At 45.4% G+C, this 22,419-nt stretch overlaps 2 protein-coding genes across 6 annotated transcripts in view; one reads left to right on the forward strand and one right to left on the reverse strand.

Moving 5' to 3' along the window:
* Nucleotides 1-22,419, reverse strand: part of LOC128889119 (uncharacterized) — a 74,522-nt gene that overhangs the window by 26,238 nt on the left and 25,865 nt on the right. For both annotated transcript variants that reach the window (XM_054146502.1, XM_054146504.1), the window contains one exon: nt 7,695-7,855. The gene's annotated coding sequence lies outside the window, so the exon portion shown is untranslated. The remainder of the gene's footprint in view (nt 1-7,694; nt 7,856-22,419) is intronic.
* The window catches only part of LOC128889093 (ankyrin repeat domain-containing protein 50-like), a 55,788-nt gene continuing 43,747 nt past the window's right edge, over nt 10,379-22,419 (forward strand). For 2 of the 4 annotated variants that reach the window (XM_054146433.1, XM_054146436.1), the window contains exon 1: nt 10,381-10,941. The gene's annotated coding sequence lies outside the window, so the exon portion shown is untranslated. Of the gene's footprint in view, nt 10,942-22,419 lie in introns of all 4 variants that reach the window. The other 2 variants (XM_054146438.1, XM_054146437.1) reach the window with 2 other exon arrangements.

Consider the following 22,419-nt stretch of genomic DNA (forward strand, 5'->3'; position numbering starts at 1 on the left):
TTCTTTTTCGTTGACACTACTCGCGTCGCGGGTGTTGCCATCGTTAAACGCAACTTCGTTTCGAAGAAATGAATTCTTTTTTAGGAAAATCCACTTCTCGCCGCGTCGAGATTCGCGCGACTCGGGTTTGCCAGGGGCTGGTATTAATTTTTTCAATTAAAAATGCCAGGCGCGCGGTCGGCCGGAGATTCTAACAGGGTGTTTCGTCCAGATTTTCGCGGCGTTCTCGACGTACTAACTTTCAGCGTCGATAAACATACATTTCCAACAGGCGCGTTTCCATTTTCGGAGATTGAGTGTTTGTTTTACATGGGAGATGTTGGATTTTTTTTTCTTTTTTTTTTTTTTTTTTCTTTGGTGTTAGCTAGCCTCGAACACTCAATCTCTGCCATCGTGAAAAGAAAATTCTCCAACATCGAGGAGAACACGTTAAGAAGATAAACAGCAGAGATTCTCTATCCGCCAGCAATTGAAAAGGGATTAAATGGTTCAGGATATTCATAGCAATGAAACGTTCAGGCTGATAGAGGGTGGCTCGAAAGGGGAATGCAATTATGAACTTTATTTTATGCATTGCCTGGATAACTGTGCTTCGCAATTAACCCTTTGCGTTCTAGGAATAATCAGAATAAAAAGTTTCCCGTGGGCTACGGGATAACCGTCGACGCGGACGTTTCATACGGAAACTTTCTGCCGCGGAATTACGTATTATTAGCAAACACGGGAAGCCCTTGCGATCGCGCTTTGTTACGGAAATCAAAGCTTGATTGCGCGCTTCGTGCAACTCCGGTATCTGTTAAGGAACGAAAATATTCCGCCCTTTGACTCTGTATTCCGACACGACGCGACCGTAATTGGTACATTTCCACTAACAGAGTATCAACTCCATCCCCGCAGTGATTCGTCATTTATTCTTTTGTATCGTCGACATCTTTCGTCCCGTGGAAACAGGGAAACGGGTTCTCGTTGTACCAGTGCTTCAAGATTTTTAATCCATACCCACGTATTAGGTGTGAACATTAATTCTGTGCCTTTCTAAAGTAAACTTACCATTTATTTATAAACGATACACAAAGATTTATCCAACATTTTCTCGTAAATAAACAACGAGTTTATCATGGAAAGCCACATAACGAATTCTCAGCCCTAATTAATCATAATTGGCTAGCTTAAAAATCCCAATCCACATCCACTAAAAATGCCTAACTTTGCGATCTCGACAGATAAATACTCGGTACATCTATTTTTCTTCAGGAAACGTCACGTTTCGCGTCGAGGGCTTCCTCTGGAAGCGTGTCGTGTTATCAAAATGCGTTAAGTGAATCCCCAGTGGAGACCTAGTCGCGTTCCTGGTGGTAAAAAAAGAGGGGAAAAGCAGAGAAAAAAAAAGAGGAAGCGCGTTTGCTCGCGAGAAAGAGAAATTGCAGAACCATCCGTCGCGCGGGAAAGCAATCTGCTTTTACGCCATGGGGATACAGCCACCCTCTCGCAGACGTCTCTGTACGCACCTGTCTTTGGCATCGCGCGCATACCGTATGCATCTCGCGAGACACCCTGGTTCGATTCCACTCCACGCCAGCTTGAAATTTCGCGACGATTCCGCGTTAACTCGCGAATTATTTCCACCCCCGTCCCTTGCTTCGCGCGAAATCGAGACCTCGAGGCCCCCGTCTGGATTTTTTCGCCATCCACAGGGACTTGTATGGTGGGTGTACCTCGCGTGGCGCTGGTGCAACGTGAAAGTGTCATAGCACGAAAACACTCGAGAATTTTCGTCGTTTTCTTATTGTAATTAACGCTAAACCTACCATCTACACATTACCATATTCGAACTTTGGTACACGCATGTCACATGCGATACGTGTATTACATAAAATTGTTTCACTCATTATAATTCATTTAATTTCACTCTTTTCGGTAGTAGTTATTGAAACAAGTGGCCTCTGCCTCTTCCTCCTCCGAGATCAAGTTTCTCTCGCGAGACGTTTGAAATTTCAATACCTTGAAATCAAACTCCCCAACAAGTATTTCCCCACGAAAAAAGAAACAAGTCGTCCAGCCTTCCAGGGCTCGTCACAAAAGCAGCAATTTCCAACGCAAACTATCCAACCAGTCGACGTAAACCGATCGCTTTATCATTGCAACTTGTTGCGAGCGGCCGACGGTGAGCAGCAAGAAAATCAACCGTTCCTCGAAGCCAAGCGGAGTTCTCGAATCGTACTTGGCTACTACTCTTGGCTACCAGTTTACAAAGTGGCGTCGTCGACGGAAAGTTCCGTCGAAGGAGGCGAAACGCGAACGTTCCGTACCCTTAGATCTCGGGTAAACGAGTGAACTTCCTCTCGAAGTCGTCATTGCAAAGAATCGACAAAAGCCGAACCGATCGAGCGCGTTTCCCTAATCTCGTCGATCCCTTCCACCCCCAACAACGACGACGGCGAACTTCCGAGCTGTCTACGCGCATCCAAATTTGTTATCTTTGCTCAATTTCAGCCATGTACTGTGCGGGGATGAGAAGTTGGTTAGCGGATCTGTTTGGTAGCAATCTCCTAGATTACACCACAGAATTCTGTAATATAGTATTAGATTATAATGTAGAGTAGATTGTCATCTAGAGTCTGTATTGTAATCTTCAAACTCCTCTTGAAATTCTGTAAATAATTCTCGATGGCTTTACCATGCGTGTGTCAGGAAGATGTAAAAGGGTTGTCGATTTTTCAATGAGAATTAGTAGACCGGTCCGTTAAGAGTCGCGTCGACGATTGAAGCCCCACGGCGAGACTCCCTCGCCCTATCTCCCATTCTTCTGGCGTGCCAGCCCCGACAATGCGGCAGCTATCGACCCGCGGACGTCGGACTTTAAAGTCGGGGAACACGTCAGCGATATCCTGTCCGGCGGTCTCCTTGAACCGAGATTGTCGCGTGCGTGGGGATATGAATAGCTTGGCCGCCGACGAGACAATTTTCTCGAGCGAATAAAAATGCAACCTCCGCGCAACGACGCCCGGGGAACGTTCGATGGCGAGCGCTCGTCTTCCGGTCTGTGACTTCCGTTGATCGCTTTCGAGTGCCGACGTGGGACGCTTTCCACGTTTTATCGCGCAGAAACCACGTACATCGCATTGAAACACAGGCTAACGCAACGGACGGCTACGTCACACGTTATGACGCAACGAGAGACAACGAAACATTGGATAAAACGACGTGGATGAGCATGACACAAAGCACAGTGGGTCGTAGAAGACCATGATACGGGAAGATACAGTGTAAAACAACGAAACACAGCCAAACATAAGACAGACTCCGTCCTTTCTTGACACCGTCTAAGCTTCTTCATCTCTTTAGCTTCTTCTCGTTATCCGCTGGGAATCGGAACGTCGAAAACTCGTGGCCCTTGGAAAATTTCGGTGATCCGTTTAACTTGAGTCGACCCATACGAGGAACGATACCCCAGCCGCGTACTGTTCGTCGGAGACAACGTTCGCCGTCCAGATTGCTGGGCTTCGGGAAAGCCCCGCGACTGCTTTCCAACCGGTGCCGTCGTCGCTGTGCAGTTCATTTGAGCGAGTTACGCGATTAGGTTACGGACCCTTGGTGGCTCCTCGTTTAATCTGACGAATGAAACGGTACGTAGGACGTCGATCCCGCAGCGGAGCTCAGTTTGCGTTCCTTATTGGACAATTAGAGTCTGGTTGGACCAGGCTTGGACTGGAATTGGAAGGTTTTACGCGGGGAGCAAAAACCACGGTTCCCCGGGGGAATTCGTCGGGAAAATCGAGCGCTGTCCGAGCAGGGGGAGTGAATTGGTAGCGGTAGAGAAAAAGTCTAATCGAGTTAGAAAAGGGTTGGAAAGTACGCGTCGCGTCCTCGATTAAAGTATCCATGTCTCGAAGAGGAAGCCCATGGCGTCGTTTCCGTCTATAATTCGTAGCTGGAAAATAGCGAAATGTTTGAGTGTATATATCCATGTGGCGGCCGGGGTTACGTGACTGTTTTGCGTTATGCGTCATAACTAACCATGTCAGGTTCCGTGGGAACCTCAATCAAACCATTATCGATGCTAGCGTGATTTCACCGGCATATCTTAACTTTCCAGGCCCGGATTTAATCGATGGCCACGTGCACGCGTCTGTTGGCGTCTACAAGGGTGGACGAGGGGGGTCGAAGACGAGGGATCAAGAGGGGTAGGGTGGAAGTTCCACGGTTCGTCCTTAAAGGACGAGGACCGTCGCCAATTAGTTGGTGGAACAAGCTTGCACTGCGGATCAGGGCTGCTGGAATTCTCGGCCAACTTTTTCCCCTTTCCGGCATACGGAATCGCCGCGACACCGATTCTCGATTCAATCGGGACATCGTGAAAAAGAGTTCCTCCAACTGTCGCGACTCGGAGCTAGAGGATAGTCTGCGACTATCGATCCCTCGTTTCCAAAGTCAAAGTGGAGGGGAAGGAGACTTCCTGACGATTTCCTGAAGGGAGCTTTCGGCAGCCACGACCTTGGCAAAGAAAACCGGGGGTAATCTTTCGGGGGTGGATCGAACGGACGAGGAGTTGCGTCGATGAAAAATTGAAATTTAATGTTGCAAGATGTATAGTTATAAAAATTAAAGGGAGACCGTGATCCAGATTCAAACGGAGAGAGAGAACACGATATGAAATTCAAGGGAGACGAAACCTTTTGTTATAGATTCTAGAGAATCGTCTTGGTAACTGGTATATTCTACATTTACTAGATTTATCGTATTAATAAATGTTCGTCAAATTTTCCTGAACAATGGACGAGTGTAAAGGGAGTTGTGGGTCAAGAGCCCTCTCGTCCAATTTCTGCTCGCCAGCCACGGGATCTTTGAACCTCCGTCGAGCTAAACTTCGAGCGAAATACTTTCGTTCCTTAGATCTTATTTAGATCCCGGGAAATTTCTTTCAACCCTCGTGGAACGCCGCAAACAGACTCGCTTCTTTCGTGTTTGCCCTATTTACTCGAACGCCACAGTGCCGTTTATTCCCGTGTGATACCCCGCCCCCAACGAAATCGAAGCAAAAGAATCGATCAGCGCCAATTGGCGGCGACTTCCGCTTCCTCTCCGCGCGTCTTAATTTTCCTCGATAATTGCATCGCGCTCTCAGCGTTTCCAGCAATCGGCTCCGTCGTCCTCAGCGAGTAAATCGATCGATTTCGCTGACCAGTCTCGCGTCGGACGTTCAGATCTGTTTGCCAAGGTTCGCTTCATTAAAAATGCCCTTTGTCAGATTTGTACACGGACCGACGCTCGTATCGATCCAAACGATCCAACGAAGCAGGAGTTTTCCTCGTCGATCGTGGACACTCCGTTTGAAAGGGTTTCGGGACTATTTATTCCACTTCCGGTTGCTCTCGAATTGGGTCGTAGGGAATGTTACCTTCGAGAGAGTCGAAGGGGTTTCTGTCTCTGAGACGACTAATAACAGGTATTTGTCTTCAGCCGCCTCCTCCGTACAATTTTGTCCAACTGTACACCTACGTCTGCGTCCAATTCGTAAAGTCTCAACACTCCAACATCCATTACATCGGGGTTTACGGGTCGGATACCCTGTAGACCAACTCCCACTGGCCCAATATCATCTGCATCGTAGTCTACAAATCTGGAGTCTACTGCATCAAGCTCCATCGATCGAATATCCTCTCTATCGAGTCCCACGAGTCCTGTGTCGACTGTATCGAACTTCTCGAACCTGTGCACTTCCTATTTCGAAGTTTCCCCGTGAATAACCCACGTTTGCAGGACGATTATCATTCCGGATCTTCTACATCGAAAATAATACAAATAACTCTGTTTACAAGACCATCGCAGTGCAGAGAAAGACGAGCTGCGATGGAAATTAAATCAAGCGCCACCCTGTAATTATAAAATAACTCCAGCGCCATCGCCATAGAACGAGGAACGTCAGGAATCGATCAGTCGAAAGAAGAAAAGGGCCACGCAGGTTCCTCGAAGAGTAATTACACGATTAAACGGTTAATGAGCAACCGCGAGGTATACGCCCGGCCTTGTATACATAAATTTACATTTCGAGGGTGAAGGGGAGAGGTGGGAGGGGTCGTCGACGGCGTCGCGAGCTTCGTATGCATATTTTAGGAGCTGGAAGACCGCGGGGAAGACGTATATCAAAACGACGCCCACGCCCGTAATAACATAATCGGATGACCGTCGCGTTAAGCCCGGTGAGAACGATATAAATTATGATAAATCGCCGGCGTTTAATGACGCGTCGGAAGGCTGCGAACTGGACCCGTTCCCCGTCTACCTTCGAGCGTTTAAATCGTTCGACAACGCTAACTCGTCGGGACAGAGTGTTTTTTCAGCCGTGTTAATAGGCGTCGAGAGATGGACACGTCGGTAGATCCTGGAAGAGAACGTAATATCCATCGTGGTCTCCGTGATTATTCTGGTCCGAAACCTCCCTTTCACCCAGGAACCCAATTTTTCCATCCACCTAAGAATTTTGCCTCCTGTTCGGATGAGGAATAAAAGAGCGAGGGCGAGTTACGGGTTCGCTGGAGGATGGAGAATTTATGGACGAAACGGCGGCGGTGTACTGGTGCCAGTACCAGTTTCCGGTACGTATGGGACAAGCAAGATCGCGTGCGTTACAGGGAGCCATATCAGGTCGTTACAGGTCGCGATAAATTCGATTAAATTACGTATCGCTGCAATTGGCGAAACAAATTAGTCGACGGATGGTGAAAAGCGCCCTGAACACGTTCACTGGCCACAGTTACGGTTCTCAGGACTCCTGAAATTGATATTAAAATTTTCGTGTGCCCCCTATCGATACTCGTCCCGCAAATGAATATCGAAACCACAAAGTGAATCGAACCGAACCACCGTTTCCCAATTACGTTGTTCCTACCAGCCTCCTATATTGAATTAAGAAATCAGAAAATTAACAAACAATCGGTTCTATATTCGAAATTTGGAAGCCTTCAACTTTTAATTTCTCTATTTTTAACCCTGATTATCTACCCAAGACTCCAAGTGTTTGGTAAATGTACGTACGTAACCAAGTGTTTCTAGCTGAAACGATTTAGGAAACGGCGCAACGAGCGATAAGATCTTGGAACATTGTATCTGGCAAGTTTATCGCTCCAGCGGCAATATAAGTTTAAACGAAACAATAAAACGTTCGAATTAGATGGTCCGAGTGTCGGTAAATTATAATTTGTCCCGGAAACAATTGCCGAGGCAAGACCATCGACGACACGTCGCGCATTCTAATTTACCGACGCGTATAGAGGCGCAACTCTATTACTCTCGCCTCTCGTTACGATTAGTCACGAACAGGTTCTGCTTTAAAGCGGCGAATTTTAAATAATTCACGCGTATTATTCTTTCGCGCCGCGAATAAGGGAACCGCGACCAACGCTGTCATCGATTCAATTTTACGCTGTGCAGTCATCCGTGGATGCTGGAAACCGAGCCCAGTGACTAACGACCGTTTGTTCGAGTTGAAAAAAGTACCACCTACGATTAGCGACTAAGATTATAAGATTACAAAAAGTATTATCCATTTGTGGGTGCTAGGGTTATTCACTGATCAATTGTTAGGCTCGTGTAAATTTTCACGAGTAGTTTGGCAGTGAATGTGGTATAATAGAGTATGCTTAGCTATTAGATTTTTGATAAAATTGCAGTGTTCGAGTATCAAAGTTACTTACCACGGAGTTATCGTTGCGTTCGCTGTCGAACTGGTTTCATGGAGTCGGGGCCGCATAATTACAGCACACATCCCAGGTGGTCTTAATAAATGAATACCGTAATAAACGGCTCCGTGTCGCCAGCAAGAAGAAAAGGTAAATTTTGAAGGTTTCAAGCGCTCCTGAAAAAGGAAGAAACCTCCGATAATTGCGCAATATTATTTTTAACATGAACAGGTCGGGGCGTCGGTGCGCACAGTGGATTAACCGCGCAGTTTATGCGACCGTGGACGATTTACTGTTAAACGATCGCTATATCTTCGGACACGTAGCGATTCAGTTTTTTACCCACGCCACGGCCGGGACTCGTACGTTCGCAGCGAATCCGCAACCCTGGCTTCCGTTCGAACGTGTTCGGAATCTGTTATGACGGGGACGATTAATTTGAACCGATGGAACTCTTCTTCTACGACGGAAAGGCTTAACAGAGGACGTACGTATTTTTCTTTTACAAAGAACTCGAGGAAAATGTCGTGAGTAGCAACAGCTTTGATCAGTCGAAAGAAAATTCCACGAACAAGTTTGAACTTTCATGATAGAGCCAGTAAGTGAAACGGGTCATCCATGGAAATATACACTAAGCGCTTTCCAAGAATATTAGAAATTAAATAAATTCGGGTCAGCCGTGTTATTCGCGGGATGATGCTATTACATTTCCACGTACCGAAACGGTACAAGGAAGAAACTTTGAGCGAAAACAAACGGCGTTTCATTATTCAACGCACACCGAACAAGGGAAACCTCCATTATGTGCGGTGCTGTATTTTGAAGAATACCACGCAAAAGTGAAACATGGGAAACATTGTCAGTCAATGTCAGACATCTCCATTTGCCTCTCGAACTTCTATAGAATAATATGGTTAATGAATAATTTATGACTGCATTTCAAACGAAGTTGTTCTTTGCGCAAAGTGAAATGCTTGAACGTTGTTTTTTTCGGATGTGGATACTCCAAGCTGATGTTTCTTTTGTGCGTAACAAAATGTTACCTCGTGAATATATTCGTATTGACTTTAATCGTTGACCATTGATAAACAGTAATAATGGAATTTCTTTTTATCCAAAAACACTGATAGATCCTGGGCGATAGTACATTTTGACGAAGGCTAAGGATCCCGAATCTCAAGAATGAAATGCGCAGCAAGGAAGCGTTTATAGTTGAAGGGTATAAGCCCGGATAACACCACTGGATCAATGCCACTCCCGAATCGAGAATCCAATGCTTATAACAGCCGATAAAACTACACCGTCACGTTCTATCGCCGTTGCCTACGAGAAAAACCTCAAGGAAGAAAATAATCCCAGTCGATTCCCGGGCCGCAGAGTCATCTCGTTGCCAGCCACCGTTGCAGCTCTTTTTGCATAGCCCGCATTTGCATCCGCGGTGTACCCAGTTTCGCAAGGGTGAATCTTTTGGCTCTGAACTCCGTCGCGGCTTTCCCCGCGAGAGATTTCACCAGCTAATCCTCGTGGGCGGGTTTCACCTACCCCCGATGTCGAGCACCCATGGTAGTGTCGCGAACTCCCAGTGAAAAGCCAAACGCGACGAATTATTTAACTCCATATATTCGTCAAGTCTTGATTTTTAAACCGTCTGTGATTCGTCGCGGAAGTGTCGCGGTTAAAACACCGGAAACCGAGATAAAGTCGCGATAGAACGTAATCAGTTCGAGTCTTCCCGCTGCTGAAATGCATCCACGGCATGATTCATCGAGGTTCTGCGTTTACAAAGTAGAATTATCAGCGCTACTCCGAATTACATTTACAGGTGTTTTCGATGGAAGCTTTGTACTCGAGATTGGGTTGCTCTGTTTACTCTTGCATCGTCGGGAAAACTGGAAAACCCCTTCGAACGACCGACCAAAACACGCCTAACATCGTGGACAGAACGACCCAGTTTATGTTTCCAATTCACCCGATGAAGAAAGGTGCGAGCTTCAACGTGAACGGAAGAAAGAGGGGAGGGAAAAGAGGAAAGTAGGGGAAAGGGTGGACAAGGACACTGGTAGCGGATGAGGGGTGAGAGAGAAAGAGACGGAAATGGAGAAAGGAGTAGCGATGGACGAGGACAGGGATAGGGGAGCGTTTGAAGCAGAACACACCGGTACGTAGCGATGGGAGCAATTTTGAGAACTGTCTCTCAGAGACTAACTACGATGAGTGAAACATTTACCACGCTCGCTGTCCATTACAACATAACTGGTAGTTTGTTTAGTAGCCACGTTTGTGGAGCTACGATGAAATTCTCAGTATGCCAGTGTAAACATGAATGTGCACAGATTCTGTATGCTTTTTTTGATTGCCATATATTATAATCAGTGTTTGATAATATAATACGACTATATTAGCGAATAAAATTCTCACGCAATTTTACTACACTCATTTCACGACTCGCCATTTAAAGAAAGGAAACAACTCACGAAGATTGTACCTGGAACATGCCAGTTCCCATCGCTACTCTTAGGACAGCTGAGTCCCGGGATGAAGGTAGGGGAGGGTCGACGAGGAGAGAGTGGGGAGGAGAGTAACGAGTGGGGGTAGAATCCGGCATGGTTAGCACGGCTGGAAAGAGCAGCGATCGGTGGTGGGGATGGTTCGAGGGTGCGACGTGGGAGCGTCGTTGGTGGGGGCAATAAACACGCCGGCGCCGCGGCGCCTTAGTACCGTCGCGTCCATCGAGGGAGTCGGTTCGCGACGAATTCGGTTCCTTTCTTCACCGTAACAAAAGCTCTGGTTCGGTCCGATTCGTTGGTTCACGCGAAAACTTGGATCGGAAGTCGTGCGCGGTTCGTTGCGTGATCTGTTTCTCTCACAATTAGTGCGTTGATACCGTGACGCGAAACATGCCGCGTTCCATCGACGACGAGGGCTAGCCTTGCCCTTGAAGGAGCCGTTTGGAGTAATCGACTGTCGACACCAGTGCGCGTACCGCGCACGACCTGCCAGCTGTGCTCCGAATCGCGACCGTGTGTGTTTGTGTTCGACGTTTTTTCCCTTGTTTTTCCACATCGCGTGAAAATTTCTCCCTCTCCACCGCCGACCCCCGTCACAAAAGAAGACCTTACTTTACTCTCGTGTTTGTCTCCCGTCGTTCAGTTCTGTTTGGTGCTTACGGTGAATACCAGCGGGGACGATTGAGCTCGAGGGAACAAAGGGACGGACCAGCGACGTCGTTGTGTATCGATCGAGAGCTGAAGCTGCGGTTGACGTAAGTCGATGAATCTTGTCCTTTGCCGAGTAATGATCGAAGCTGCGGGGTACGCGCTCTCGCGGTAGCGTTCGACGCATGTACGTGTCACGTCATATACGGAGTATTAGGGATGTTTGAGTCTTTAACATCGATTCTTTCATCGATTTGCAGTCCGAGAACCGTGAATGGATTCGCCAAAAAATCCTCTTCCACGGAAGTGGAACCCTCTTCCATTTGAAGAGCGTAGAAACTTCGAGAGAGAGAGAGAGAGAGAGAGAGGCGCAAAATAGAGAACGAATTCCACGTGAAATAATAGCCGTTCACGTTTCGCGAGAGCCGAATGAATCGGGGAGAATTGATTCTTGATTAGGGGAATCAATTCGTGTCAGAATCGAGCGTACCAGAACCAATTCGGTCAATGGAAGAGATACATTTTCTAGAAAATCAGACTCGAACATTCGTTATCTCTATTTTCTCGACCGTTCATCAAAATTTGATCGAATCAATATTTTTGTATCCGTGATATACATATTTATATACGTGTATCAGAAAATCTTGTAGTTCGATACGATGACTCGTCTGTACAAGGTATAGACGCCATTAAATTTGTGTAACATTTTAACGAGGGGGTGGAGGGATATCGACACAGGAGGTACCATATTTCGTTTGCTAACGATGAATTACGTTGGCGGGCCAAGTTTTGACACCAAAAGGGGGAAAATTTGATACGTTCTAAACTAATGTCTGCAAACTTGCGCGACTCCTTAGAGCTAGCTTTTTTTTACGTAAGCCATGTCGCCCGACGCGATGAACTGGTTTGCTTCTCTCCCTCGCGCTTCTTCCTGCGCTTCTGGCTCGAAATAGTCTCAACCGAGAAGTTCACTGCCTCCTCTCCGATTGTGTCATTGAGATTATAGACGACAACGCGATCCTACGTTCGCCTAACGCGCCATTGTCTCATCGCCAATCGCGCTATGTGCCATTTTCTTCGCGCTCCCTTTGGAACGCTTGTCGTCTCACGTGGCTTGCAATAGCTTATGTTGCGGCAAATACCGATATCGTTACAAACCTTTACTTAAATTTTCCCGTTAGTTTTTCTTTGATTCGTGACTCCAGTTGAAACAGAAATATTTACCCGCCATTTTGGTACATGCCTCCTTCCCATGGAACGCGTGACCGAAGGAAGCTTAAAAATTGAATCAAACTGATTTCACAAAAAAAAAAAAAGAAAAAGTTGGTGGAAGCGTAACGTACAGCATCGTTTCAAGCATTCATTGGGTTGTATCGAGGCCAAACGATGCACGGCGATGTTCGCGTGACCGTAGTTAAACGAAGCAACTAACGCGAAACAGTCGAGGGGCAAAACGGAATATTTCTGGGATACGAGTCAACGTTGCTCGGCAAACGTGGACTCCGCATCGAATATAGAATTCTGCGCGTTTCTCTCCGACCAGATGGTCTATTCACATAACACTCCATTCAACTCCGTCACAAACGGCCTCCGTGTTCCCACCGACTTCTTCCATCAAACTTTCAAAAATTTCATGAAAGTTCACCCTCTTAATGGAAACTTTAATAACTCCGCGCTCTTCCAACCATTCGATTCCTTTGTAACCGGGAAATTTTTTTTATCTCTTGCGGTCCCTTCACCGTGGATGATTACGATTCATCCCAATCTACGATTATAGTCACTTTTCGAGAATTCTGAGTAAAAATTGTTATTCGAAAGTATAGAAATAGCAGCGCGCGTGAAAGTTATTTGCACAGATTTATTTGACGATTCCGTTCGCAACGTGAATTTATCGCGAGCTAATTGATCGTTGGAATTATTTTAATTGGAGAAGGCTCGAGTTATCGTCGTAAATAAAAATTGCCGAAGGAATTTGCACCGATCATAAAAACGATCGTATCGTTGACCTTAGCCGGCTGGAATCGCGAAGCATTTTAATTATCGTTCCCTTCGCCGTTCGTCTGTTCGTTTACGAAAGCATTTTGTTCGTGAAATGATGTATTCAAAATAGCCATTCCTATTTGTTATAAAACTAAGTTACAATCTCGATTTAAATACAAATTTCCAAGGGAAACGAAATTACAACTTCAATCTAAATACAAATTCATGGGCATAACTGAATTGCAACTCGAAACTACGTAAATACAAATTCTCGCACGAGTTTCCGCGACTACTAGCGTACTCTTAATGCACTTTTTCTTTAGCACGTTCGACATTGATCTTGGCCGACCTCAGACCTGTATGTTCAGACGTTAATGTTCGGGAATATTATTCCCAAATGTAACGATAGTCTGAACGTTTCTAAATCAATTTTTCGTTCCAAGTACGTACATATTTCTACGGAAATTGTAGAGCTGGAGGGATTTTCGAATAAATGAAACTACCCGCGACCTCGACCATAGTTCGATCTCGAATAACTGCCGATCGTAAAAGATCGTTCTTTTTTGTTTGTTGCTGCTGCCGCGTGGCAACACGACGCGTTAACCATACATTGTATACGTTTCTATAATACCTCGCATTTCATTATTAAGATGTTTCTCGTCCAAGTGGTGGCCGCCGCGGCGCGCCGTTAAATACTTTCAGAAACTCGCATCCAGGCGAGGCCGCGTATCGCGTTCACGGTAAGTGCAGCGCGCTTGCAAACCAAGTTCCGCCACTTGGAATAGTTGGACGAAGCTCTCACGTATTCCTCCGGGTCAGGCTGACCCATACCCCTTGGGTACGAGCCGGGAAGAGTCGTAAGACAGGTAGTGACGTCATCGACCCAGCTGCTTCGCTTTTGTACCTATCGTTTACGTCCGCAAACCGGAGTCTCGTTCGTGTCTCTTCCCTCGGTGTATTTGTGTTTCGGCTCTTCCTCGGACCCTAACGTTTAACCCCATTATGTCCACGAAGACGAGGTCCTTCGATGCTTGGTGAGTCATTGTGGAAGCTGTATTCCTTCTGCCTCGAGCTTACGTAACGTATGCACCGTTCTTTCAACGGTACGTTTCGTAAATGCGGTCACATGTATTTTCATTTTTACATTGTCTGTCTTCGTATCTATCCTTGTAGATTTAGAAATCGTTTGCAATTCTGTTCCTCTGCCGTAGAGGATGTTCGAAAAAGTAGCGACTTCGTTCGAAGCTCGTGCGCGAAAAAGCTCGGCTATAAAAAATGAGTGGAATTGCGGCAGGGAAACGGAAGGGAATGTTATGATTTCATTATCTATAATCCGGCGCGAGAGTTCCCCGCCGAAATTGCTTCCTTTTTCGTGCAGAAATATAATGCGATAGGAGGCATTATCATAACGAGAGCCATTTCTTTTGGAGCCGTAGGTGCCGGGATCGTTAACGCCGGGGCTCTCTTCCATGCGTCGAACTCATTTCAGAAAATCGCACGCTAGATTAGCCATACACTTTCCTCGAATTAACCGGCTGGCCTGTGGAAACAGGCAAGGACGTTTTCGTGCAATTTCTCTACTGGACAAGCGTATCCAGGTGTTCTAATTCGCCCTCTCCGTACAAATACATATATCCCCTGTCTCCGATCGGTGAAACGTCCTCTATTCATCTCCTACCCCCTTCGTTCTCGCACTGAATCTCGCATACTTCATGATTAACGTCACTAGGATGTGCCATCACCTGGGTGCGATTTTGTTGCAAAACGAGCGTGGAATATCTACACGAGAACGGATCGACGAGGTTCTCCCGATGAAAATGAGTACCCACACGAGCCCATTTGGACCACTGTGAAAATACACGTTCGCTGTGACTGCCAGGTTGCGACTGATTAAAAGTATTCCGAACGGGGTCGTGCAGGTACTCATTTTCACCGAGAGAACCTCGCTTATCTGTCGATGATGCTTTTATTACGCTGTCATAAAACGATACAAATTTAGAAACACGCGAAATGAAAAGAACAAAAAAAAAACAAAAAAACAAAAAATCGGATAACTATCATCGCCGATCCCTGAACTTGTTCGAGCAACTTGTTCGTCTTCTTGTTAACAAGTGTCCGTCGTTTCGAGACGAAGAAACAGGACAAATGGAAGGAAAGGTAGCCGTATATTTTACGGGGCGAAATTTGCAGCGGGAACTCTCCCCGTTATTGTGAACAAGAATAAACGGCATTCGTCGCGATAAAAGTTTTACGACACTGGAATTTCTTTTATGCTTCCCCCGTTCCCGACGCTGTGCAACGTTTAGTCCGGAAAGGGGAACACAAGTTCCGTGAAAATCTGCGAAAGTTCGTGGAAACCACGGCCAGAGAAACGGGAATATTTGACGAATGTCTCCCGGCGCGGTTTTCCACGAGCATAGGACGCTAGTTGAATTACAGCGCACGCACAATACGCGAGACAATGCGGGAAATCGATCAAGCGGGGGAGGATCGTTATTTATGCACGGTTGTGCCGCAATTACCGTGTACAAGAACCGAAGAATTGGTGTTCGCTACGACTGACGAGCCGACGAGTTTTAAGCGATACCTCCAATGATGTCGAAACGAAAATCTCTCTCGTAAACTATATTTTACGCTGCAGACAAACCCGCTGAAATGGCTGAAAAATTCCTGAAACGATGATCCTGTGAAACGTAACGCGAATAGGGGAAATTTAGCAACCGTTAGAACGACGATAAAATTCGTTGTAAATAACATCATATGCTACTTCGTCGCGGTGATATTTGGTTGCACTGATTAAAATCAGACGTGCACATCACACGGCACACCCGAGACTCGTGGCGCAACGGCATAAAGCATATTCGTCGAGCAGAGGCTGGGGAATCAATTAAACCGTGCCCAAACACACGCCGGCCGTAGGAGATGTACGCCAACGACGTGCATTGATACAGCGATCCCGTCGGGAAATGTATCCTAGAGAGTTCAGAGAAAGAGACGGATGTACGGGCTGAGTCGTGGATCGATCGTCGTGATATTTGAACTTTTGGTCGCGTAACAAAAATTTGGAATCGTCTTGATTTTTCCTTTTCTGTTGTTGTTGTTTTTTTTTTTTGGAAAATTGTTCCTTTTTTAAATCATCACAGCACCGAAACATTTCGAAATTCACTTTACAGAGATTGGCCCGCTCTTTGATTTTGACGTGCAGCGTTTGTTTTCGGGCCGGTTTACAGCTCCAAATAATCCCGTAAATCGTCCAGCGAAGTTTCGTGCTTTATTTATAAAAATTTTTTAAAAATCCCTACCAGCGTTGACAAAAAATGAATGGCACGCTGAACAGTACTGCGCCGAGAGTTATCATGTTTGAACACCATACGACGCTACTCCTTTTCTATTTATACAACGATTTTTCCACTTTGTTGGACCGGAAAATATTTGCGACTCGTCCCATACGTTGCAAGCAGTTTTTCATTTTGTTATTTAAATACACACGTGCGCGATTCGTGGGACAATCGAGATGGGAGCGATTGTTCGTGCAAAAGCAAATTGAAAATGCGAAACGCGATTTATCTTTGCTAGGCTTCCCTTTGGACGAAATCGATTTCTGAAAACAAATCGAAGCCTGGCTGTGTCCATTAAAAAAAAAAAAAAAAAAAAACTTGTTTTCCACGTGAAAATGAACGAATCATACGTATCCCGGCACGAGCCCCAACGACCTGGAATTTTCTTTTAGTCGCACCAAGCGAGGCGCGATTGATTTTTTACTTTTGCTCGCGGATTGGCTTTGTGTGTCTGTCAAATGCGGCTCGCGGTTGACGAGAACGTCAGGAACATTTCCATGGACCGATCGAGAGATGCGGAACGATTGGTCCCGTCTGGTAAATAGGAAAAACCATTATCCGTTGAGGCTATCTAGCGGCCGATTCTATAGTCAGTAACATGAACAATGACGCGGTCTTACAATGCTTTCATCCACTTTGTTCTCCGTTTCACTTCTTCGTTACATGAAAGTGGTGTCGAATAATGAACATTTAGCTAGTTTCAGCTACACTGGTAGTAGCAACGTATTTATTTCGGGTACCCAACTCGAGAAACGTAGTACTACGTGGGAAAGCCATCAACATTTAAAAAAAAAACAACATGTTATCGATTTAATCGGCACTAAAAGAACAACTTTGTCTATTAAACGTCTGTATTTAGAGCACGTTGTTGACCCTCTCCGGAAAATTGCACCATTCGTAATAAATACACGCGTAGAAAGAAATAAAAAAAAAAAGTTAGCGCGCGGGGAGGTCGTTTCAGCGCCAGAATGACCCAGGTAAAGGGTTGGTATAATTTAGAGCAGCACCTATGCGTATAAAACTTTTCCTGACAGGGATTTCCGCAACAAATTGTCAGGAATTTTTTTACTCTCGTTACGAGGCGTTCTGCGTAACAGTGGACGGTAAACCATAGTACAGCGTGCAACTGTACGTATTCCCTGACACGGGAAATTATGAGCCGTCCCGTTTTTGTTTTTTTTTTTTTTTTTCTTCGTCTTTCCCTTGTATATTACCCAGTAACTTACGGTTTATTCGTGCTAGTTCTTCTTTCGCCGCGACGTTCCTTTGTTGGTCGTGACAAACGCGTGCCTGGCGGCCGTGTCGCGATTTTTCACGGATTCGTTGGCACCGCTGGGACCTTTGGAATAATTTAATAGTCGAGCATTTTGTGGATATTGGAGCAGAGACTTTCAGATGCTTATAGAAGTTATACAGAATTGTCTACGAAAGAGAAAACGTTGAATCGTAGTCGAATATACAGCAGTTAAGAGGTCAAATAGAAGCCACTAACAATTTACATGAGTGAATATTTATCGTTTCGCGAAGTAATAGAAGTTGCTGAGTCAACGATGAGTTATATCAACGGATACGAGAGGTAATGTCGCGACAGGACGCTGAAAAACTTTTTACATTATTTATAAATGTCGATTATCTTGACTTACGTTTTTACATCAAATGAATGAACACTCATGTAAAAGATTTTACACAAAAGATTGTAATTTACATAACTCCGAGAAGATCGAATCTTTTGGGGAAAAAAGCAATTTTCCGTGGGAGGCAACATTTTCGAAATTTCAAATGAAGCTCCACGGACGTTCTCCAATCGTCCAAGAAAATATTTACGATCGATATGGAACTCTGCTCGATTGGTGACGGATAGTAAAAGTAAACCTTTCGTCGTGTACACACACTGCTCGCTTGCGAATCGTATACAGAGGCGTGTAGAATGCGCCTAGCTCGATTTCCGCACGCAAACGGTGGTAACGATAACGGGACTAGTGTCAACATCGCTTTACGGTGTCTAATGATGACTTTCAGTTTTTAAAATAGCGGCTGCACCTCGATTTGTCCGCCTATCCTCGATATTACGTCCTGTAGCAAACACAATTTTGATCAGTTTCGTTATTCAGTGGTCAACTTTGAACTTTCCATCGGACAGTGAGGCGAGTCGATGGCATACGTCAGAAACTCTCAACTGTATCAGTGTCTGTTAACGAGTGGGCGTGGTGTTAAGAAGAAACAAAAGTAGTTAAGAAAAGATTTCTTCCATTAAAATTCTCGATGAGTTTTTAAACGTTCGTTTGGACGACGTCGATCTCGATCGATAAAATAAATTAGGATTCGTCTTCGTAGAATAAGCGAAATGTAGTTGGAGAACCAATAGCAGGAAGAGAGAGGAAGAGAGAGGAAGAGAGAGAGAGAGAGAGAGGGAGAGAGAGAGAGAGAGAGAGAGAGAGAGAGGGAGAGAGAGAGAGAGAGAGAGAGAGAGATGTGGAGAGAGAGAGAGAGAGAGAAGAGAGTGGACCATCATATCGGTAACGAGCAAGAGTCTGCGTCTGCCGTCGAGCTCGAAGCTTTCGACGCTTTAGGCGTCTTTGGGTGCATTATGCGCTCCTAAGGAACGACGGGCAACACTCGGGCCTTCGACACTCCACATTTAAACGGGCCGCATCGACACAATAGGCTTTATGCTAGCAATCAGTATTCTACTTCCGCGACTAGACATCCAGGCGCCCCGTGTATCGATTCGCTTCCTTCAATGTCAATAACCTGCGCCTCGCTCGACCCATGACGGGACGTTATCGCGATACGCGCGATGGTCAACGGAGTAATGTATATACATATTTATGTCGTATGGTTCGTTTCGTAAACCTATCGTGTCATTGTATTCCAAGTTTCATCCGAATCGAATCAATTTTCGCGTTGTATACCAAGTTTCATCAAAATCGTTCGAAATGTACTGTAAATATTCAAGAGAAACTGTACAAGTGTTTATTGACAACTTCTTCCAGAAAATACAACGGTAGACCGTGTGTTTACGATTTACTAGTGCGTAAGCACTTCCTGTAAGACACTGGTTCGTGGTAATAACTTGTAAGTATCTATTATGTAGGAAATTTTAAAAGGGGACACGTTATTCAAATACAAGAAACATAAATTTCCTCCCGTCGTCGTTCATTAGTTTCCACTATTCGTAACATTCGTACTATTGCCAAAAAACAAGAATTCCGCGACACCGGCCGACAGCTCTCGGTTCTTCGCTCCAAAACGAGGTGAAACGTGGCCCGGAATTTAATGGACATAAATCCTTTAACGATGCCGCGCGATCGCGATACATTTTAATCCGGAACGTTGGACCGATTCGACGTACTTTTTCTCGTGTTTTTGGAAAACGTATCGACAAACCAACGACCCCCGCGATAAATAGGTTTTAAACGGTGTTCGCGTTTCGTTCAGCCGTCGCCGTATGAAAATAAAATTGTTTGCCAACGCCGTTTAAATAATCCCGTCCGGACTCGCGACTACGAGCTGGCAAATAAAGCGTCTTTGATGGATATTTACAGAGGCGTTAGCGCGCGGGTTAAAAAACTTTTTCACGCATTTCCCGCCGCTGGTAAACAGCGTTCTTAAAAAGCTTTGTCACTTTTGAGCGTCGGTCGGGGCTTGGCGCTAGTCAAAGATGGAAAGCTTTTTAAAGAAAGTTTCACGCGCGAAGAGAAACACATTGGCGTCATGGTACATTCAGACTGACTGGGATAAGTGCGTTGAATGTGCAGCGTGTTTTGCGAAACATGAGTATAATTTCAAAGATGCACGCGAAAAGGGTAAAGAATTTTTTTTTTTTTTTTTTTTTTTTTTGCTAGGAGTTGTTTCGTCCGAGCCTTCTGCGTCCATTTTAATGGAGCAATCCTTGGGTTGTTCTCGCGAATGGCGCATTTTTGGCAGAGTTATCAAAGGGTCGAGGGCTGGAATTAGTGTACTTTAGGATTTTTCTATAATTAAGTCTCGTTTCAGTTAGAAAAAAAATCGGGCGGTACGTGTATTTATAAAAAGTACTTGCTCTACAAGCTTCTCTGTTTCGAATCGAATACCTTCGTCTCGGAATTTTTGGAAATTTACTAGTAGTTGATCCTTCTGCAAGCAGGATGAATTTCCTTCGATCGAACGGTTCCCGAGTCGCGCCGCGAGACCAGTAAAGATACATCCGCATTACAGTCTGTGGCACTATGCCAGTTTATTATTGATTCCCTCTTCTTCGTCTCAGCGTTTTGCACTAGTTCACCGAGGGTTCCTCCAAAGCTACCCCATGGACAATCTCAAATATTCTGTTCCCAAAGCTCTCGCCAGAAACGCCCTTAAATTACATTCCTTTTTTTATCGTATTAATACGGTGTATATATTAGTACGGCGAGTAGATTTCGACCTCGTCTTTTGAATCTTGTTCTACCTTCTGAAAGACGCGAAAATCATGTTCGCGCTCAGGTTTCTCGAGTGAAATCGGTAATGATGGTTCGCTCGAGAAAGCTTCGGATCGCGAAACGTTTCGTCGCGGCGCGAGACCGCGAAAATTCTAACAGGCGATTCTCAATTGCGTGATGTGTTCGTTATGAAATCACTGATAGACGGGAGGAGAGGGAGGGAGGGGGAATGGGGAGGGAGGTTCTCTTTCAACTGAACGTATAATTGAAAACAAGCAGCCACGATTAGTCGGAACCGCGGACGACGAGGAGCGACGATATCGGAGCGTGGACTTCTCTCTCCGTCGCGCGTCGCGACGATTGACGGCATTGAAACGATAAAATTTGCCCGATAAAACACGCAGGCGAGAAAAACGCTTCGAAGAATGAGCCAGTGGTGCACAATGAACGACCGCCACCTTGTTACGGTTAAAATTGCACGCCGCGAATCAAATTAAAATTACAGTAATTATGAATCTGAATAGAATCCAGCCTAAATTCTAGCCCAAAAGGGGAACTGATCTAATAGAGTACCACCAGGAATGAAGTATCTATGAGAATACGTGTGCGATCGTTAATCATTCCTCCAGTCGATCGGTCTATCGAAAAAGCTTGCGCACCACTGGCGGGACGAAGATTAATTACGGGGGCATCGGTATTCCGTGGAAAGCCTAACCGCGCGATTCGTTAGGACTTTGAGACTTTCTCTTCGAGGTCATCCTCTCGCGTATCACCGGGAGCGTGTTTCACGGTTTCGCACAAAGAGGAGCTTATCCGAGGTCTCGGGACTTGTCGTTCGCTCAACTCGTTCGTGACGTCATCGTAATTACTGAAATTACGTTGCTCCGCGAGGAATCCCATCTCGCCGCTAAATCGCTCGAGGAGAGCTCGCGTTCGACCGTGGTCTTGGCTGCATTGCAACGGGGAAAAGAGAATTCTAATGACTCGAACTTGGGGAAAAGAGAATTCTAATGGCTTCAACTTGGAAAACAGAAGGTGCAACGAATATAAATAAAATTGGAAACTATATTCACTCGCAGGAAACGTTTCGCCGGCCGAAAGCACGAAACTGCGAGTTTATAGAGTAGCAAGAGAGTAAAGGAGAGGGGGTATCGTAGTGGCTTCCGCGCGGCCAATTGATTTCGCTGCGACTGTGACGCGCTCTTCAATCGCGCTTGTACTCTATAATTGCATTTGTTTCACAAAGGAAACTCGTAATTCTATCCCCACTGGCAAACGGAGTTCATTGTAATGGAATGGAATCGATTCTGCCCCAGTGAATTTTACTATTTCGACATAGGTGTACTTTATTACAAGACAGACTGAAATATATTTCGTTGATCGGCGTTGAGAGCATGCGAATTCCATGAAATTTGATCACCTAGCCATGAAAACGCGTTTGTCGCGTGCATGAACGGCTCGATGCACAACCAAACGATGCATTGAATCGGGGATCTGTTGTTTCATTTTTATTATAGTAGAAATATTGGGAACTGGAATTTATTTTATTAAATAATATTGCGAATTCTGTGTTTAACGTAACTTCCACGCGTAAATATTTTAACTTGATCTACATTTAGAATTAACTTCCACGCGTAATGTGTCTCGCTCATTGCATCTAAAAATTCACGTTCCGCGTAACTTTAATTTTCAACGCGAATTAGAACGGCCAAATTGGAAGTTGCATCGGGGCTCTACGAGCTCCAACGCCGGTCCTGGTTACACGTAACTCGAAAACAAAAACCCTCTGGTAGGAACGATGCCAATTTGCACGTGCAAATTCATTCCGTCACCCAGGCTCGAATGCTGAATTGCTCGTGTCTGCTCG

This window comes from Hylaeus anthracinus, unplaced genomic scaffold (assembly GCF_026225885.1).
Source record: "Hylaeus anthracinus isolate JK02 unplaced genomic scaffold, UHH_iyHylAnth1.0_haploid 11994, whole genome shotgun sequence".
In the NCBI taxonomy this organism is placed as follows: Eukaryota; Metazoa; Arthropoda; class Insecta; order Hymenoptera; family Colletidae; genus Hylaeus; species Hylaeus anthracinus.